This window comes from Cherax quadricarinatus, chromosome 40 (genome assembly GCF_038502225.1).
Source record: "Cherax quadricarinatus isolate ZL_2023a chromosome 40, ASM3850222v1, whole genome shotgun sequence".
Taxonomy (NCBI): domain Eukaryota; kingdom Metazoa; phylum Arthropoda; class Malacostraca; order Decapoda; family Parastacidae; genus Cherax; species Cherax quadricarinatus.
In genome coordinates, this window is record NC_091331.1 from 28,622,099 (window position 1) to 28,627,098 (window position 5,000).

Sequence of the window (5,000 nt, forward strand, 5' to 3'; positions counted from 1 at the left end):
GTTGTCACAGTCATACACTGCTGGACGAGTAACATAGCTGTCACTGCTGTCACAGTCATACACTGCTGCCACAGTCATACACTGCTGGACGAGTAACATAGCTGTCACTGCTGTCACAGTCATACACTGCTGCCACAGTCATACACTGCTGGACGAGTAACATAGCTGTCACTGCTGTCACAGTCATACACTGCTGGACGAGTAACATAGCTGTCACTGCTGTCACAGTCATACACTGCTGGACGAGTAACATAGCTGTCCCTGCTGTCACAGTCATACACTGCTGGACGAGTAACATAGCTGCCACTGCTGCCACAGTCATACACTGCTGGACGAGTAACATAGCTGTCACTGCTGTCACAGTCATACACTGCTGGACGAGTAACATAGCTGCCACTGCTGCCACAGTCATACACTGCTGGACGAGTAACATAGCTGCCACTGCTGCCACAGTCATACACTGCTGGACGAGTAACATAGCTGCCACTGCTGCCACAGTTATACACTGCTGGACGAGTAACATAGCTGTCACTGCCGTCGCAGTTATACACTGCTGGACGAGTAACATAGCTGCCACTGCTGCCACAGTTATACACTGCTGGACGAGTAACATAGCTGTCACTGCTGTCACAGTCATACACTGCTGGACGAGTAACATAGCTGTCACTGCTGTCACAGTCATACACTGCTGGACGAGTAACATAGCTGCCACTGCTGCCACAGTCATACACTGCTGGACGAGTAACATAGCTGTCACTGCTGTCACAGTCATACACTGCTGGACGAGTAACATAGCTGCCACTGCTGTCACAGTCATACACTGCTGGACGAGTAACATAGCTGCCACTGCTGGCACAGTCATGCACTGCTGGACGAGTAACATAGCTGCCACTGCTGCCACAGTCATAAACTGCTGGACGAGTAACATAGCTGCCACTGCTGTCATAGTCATACACTGCTGGACGAGTAACATAGCTGCCACTGCTGCCACAGTCATACACTGCTGGACGAGTAACATAGCTGCCACTGCTGCCACAGTTATACACTGCTCGACGAGTAACATAGCTGCCACTGCTGCCACAGTCATACACTGCTGGACGAGTAACATGGCTGTCACTGCTGTCACAGTCTGCAGTAGTGTCAGTCTGAGCTGGTAGACTGCAGTATTGTCAGTCTGAGCTGGGAGACTGCAGTAGTGTCAGCCTGAGCTGGGAGACTGCAGTATTGTCAGTCTGAGCTGGGAGACTGCTGTAGTGTCAGCCTGAGCTGGTAGACTGCAGTAGTGTGAGCCTGTGCTGGGAGACTGCAGTAGTGTCAGAAGAGCTGGTAGATTGCAGTAGTGTCAGCCTGAGGTGGGAGACTGCAGTAGTGTCAGCCTGAGCTGGTAGACTGCAGTAGTGTCAGTCTGAGCTGGGAGACTGCAGTAGTGTCAGCCTGAGCTGGTAGACTGCAGTAGTGTCAGCCTGAGCTGGGAGACTGCAGTAGTATCAGCCTGAGCTGGTAGACTGCAGTATTGTCAGTCTGAGCTGTGAGACTGCAGTAGTGTCAGCCTGAGCTGGGAGACTGCAGTATTGTTAGTCTGAGCTGGGAGACTGCAGAAGTGTCAGCCTGAGCTGGTAGACTGCAGTAGTGTCAGCCTGTGCTGGGAGACTGCAGTAGTGTCAGAAGAGCTGGTAGACTGCAGTAGTGTCAGCCTGAGCTGGGAGACTGCAGTAGTGTCAGCCTGAGCTGGGAGACTGCAGTAGTGTCAGCCTCAGCTGGTAGACTGCAGTAGTGTCAGCCTGAGCTGGGAGACTGCATTAGTGTCAGCCTGAGCTGGTAGACTGCAGTAGCGTCAGTCTGAGCTGGGATGCTGCAGTAGTGTCAGCCTGAGCTGGTAGACTGCAGTATTGTCAGCCTGAGCTGGTAGACTGCAGAAGTGTCAGCCTGAGCTGGGAGACTGCAGTAGTGTCAGCCTGAGCTGGAAGACTGCAGTAGTGTCAGCCTGAGCTGGAAGACTGCAGTAGTGTCAGTCTCAGCTGGTAGACTGCAGTAGTGTCAGTCTGAGCTGGTAGACTGCAGTAGTGTCAGTCTCAGCTGGTAGACTGCAGTAGTGTCAGTCTGAGCTGGTAGACTGCAGTAGTGTCAGTCTGAGCTGGGAGGCTACAGTAGTGTCAGTCTGAGCTGGGAGACTGCAGTAGTGTCAGTCTGAGCTGGGAGACTGCAGTAGTGTCAGTCTGAGCTGGGAGACTGCATTAGTGTCAGTCTGAGCTGGTAGACTGCAGTAGTGTCAGTCTGAGCTGGTAGACTGCAGTAGTGTCAGTCTCAGCTGGTAGACTGCAGTAGTGTCAGTCTGAGCTGGTAGGCTGCAGTAGTGTCAGTCTGAGCTGGGAGACTACAGTAGTGTCAGTCTGAGCTGGGAGACTGCAGTAGTGTCAGTCTGAGCTGGGAGACTACAGTAGTGTCAGTCTGAGCTGGGAGACTACAGTAGTGTCAGTCTGAGCTGGGAGACTACAGTAGTGTCAGTCTGAGCTGGTAGACTACAGTAGTGTCAGTCTGAGCTGGTAGACTACAGTAGTGTCAGTCTGAGCTGGTAGACTGCAGTAGTGTCAGTCTGAGCTGGGAGGCTACAGTAGTGTCAGTCTGAGCTTTGAGACTGCAGTAGTGTCAGTCTGAGCTGGGAGACTGCAGTAGTGTCAGTCTGGGCTGGGAGACTGCAGTAGTGTCAGTCTGAGCTGGGAGACTGCATTAGTGTCAGTCTGAGCTGGTAGACTGCAGTAGTGTCAGTCTGTGCTGGTAGACTACAGTAGTGTCAGCCTGAGCTGGGAGACTGCAGTAGTGTCAGCCTGAGCTGGGAGACTGCAGTATTCAATTCAATTCAAAGTTTATTCTCTATAAGGATTACAATGCTGAGTTTACAGAAATTTGGTTATTGTTTGGTTTACATGTAGTAAAATTGTGATTACAGAGTGTACCACTAGAACGCTTAGCATAGCTAGGCATTTCGGGCATACTTAGTTTTATTCTTAATTGTAAAATATTACAAATTATGAGGTAAGTTGGTCTTATGGCTAAGTGACTAAATACTAGTTTATGAGTTTAGCAATGTGAATGCTTTTGTTTTGGCACAGTATATAGTTTCAGTATTGGAGTATCACAGGATTCATTAATTTAAGACTGAGATTAATATTTCTGTTTATGGTCAAATGAGTGAGCGAGTGTAAGTGTGAACCACCAGGTGGTATTCGTGTAGTTAGTTGACGGGGTGTATCAGGGAGATAAGATGTTTTCTAATGGTAGTTTTGAAGGTGATGAATGTGTCTGCAGTTCTAGAGTTCTCAGGTAGGGTATTCCAGATTTTAGGGCCTTTGACATACATTGAATTTTTGTAAAGGTTTAGTCGGACACGGGGAATGTCGTAGAGATGTTTGTGTCTGGTGTTATGCCTGTGGGTTCTGTCACAACTATCAAGAAAGCGTTTTAGGTCAAGGTTGATATTAGAGTTTAAGGCCCTGTAGATATAGATTGCACAGTAGTAAGTGTGGATGTACTGAACTGGGAGTAAGTTTAGATCTTTGAAGAGTGGGGGGGGTGTGCTGCCAGGGATGGGATTTAGTGATTATTCTTACTGCAGCTTTTTGTTGGGTTATTATTGGCTTTAGGTGTGTTGCTGCAGTTGATCCCCAAGCACAAATAGCATAGGTGAGGTATGGATAAATAAGTGAGTGGTATAGTGTGGAAGGGCATTTTGCGGCACGTAGTATCGTATCTTGGAGAGGATCCCAACCGTTTTGGATACTTTTTTGGCTATATGCTGGATATGGGTGCTGAAATTCAGGTTGTTGTCAAGGTATAAGCCTAGGAATTTTCCCCCATTATTTCTGGTAATTAGAGTATTGTCAATCTTAATGTTAATTTGTGCATCTCCTGCTCTGCTACCAAACATAATATAGTAGGTTTTGTCAGTGTTAAGCGTAAGTTTATTGGCTGTCATCCAAGTCGATATTTTAATCAGCTCCTCATTCACAATGGTGTTGAGGGTGGCAAGATTAGGGTGAGAGATGACATAAGTCGTGTCATCAGCAAAGAGAATGGGTTTCAGGTGTTGGGATACGTTTGGAAGGTCATTGATGTATATGAGGAAGAGCAGGGGACCAAGGACACTTCCCTGCGGAACTCCAGTATCAAGTGGCCGTGTTGCTGATGCTGTGTCTTTAATGGTGACGTACTGATACCTATTAGTAATGTAAGATTTGAAATAAGCAAGCGCATGGCCTCTTATACCGTAGTGGTCAAGTTTGTGGAGTAGGATTTGGTGGTTTACTGTGTCAAAAGCTTTTCTTAGGTCAATAAAAATTCCTAGTAGTGTCAGCCTGAGCTGGGAGACTGCAGTAGTGTCAGTCTGAGCTCTGATGAAAGACGTGTGTAACACCTGGGTATATTGATGAATGACACACATGTGTAACACCTGGGTATATTGATGAATGACACACATGTGTAACACCTGGGTATATTGATGAATGACACACATGTGTAACACCTGGGTATATTGATGAATGGCACACATGTGTAACACCTGTGTATATTGATGAATGGCACACATGTGTAACACCTGGGTATATTGATGAATGGCACACATGTGTAACACCTGGGTATATTGATGAATGGCACACATGTGTAACACCTGGGTATATTGATGAATGACACACATGTGTAACACCTGGGTATATTGATGAATGACACACATGTGTAACACCTGGGTATATTGATGAATGGCACACATGTGTAACACCTGGGTATATTGATGAATGACACACATGTGTAACACTTAGGGTTACTGTTGAATGAGACTGCCTGAGAAGTTTCACCAAGCAGTGGCATGTTCAGTTCAATACAGAGATCTTCAGTCCCTCAGTCTTGATAGAAGGTGTTCAGTCCCTCAGTCTTGATAGAAGGTGCTCAGTCCCTCAGTCTTGATAGAAGGTGTTCAGTCCCTCAGTCTTGATAGAAGGTGTTCAGTC

The 5,000-nt window shown here is 47.3% G+C and overlaps 1 protein-coding gene across 1 annotated transcript in view; it reads left to right on the forward strand.

Moving 5' to 3' along the window:
- Window positions 1-5,000, forward strand: part of LOC128687131 (uncharacterized) — a 284,886-nt gene that overhangs the window by 183,511 nt on the left and 96,375 nt on the right. The window lies entirely within an intron of this gene.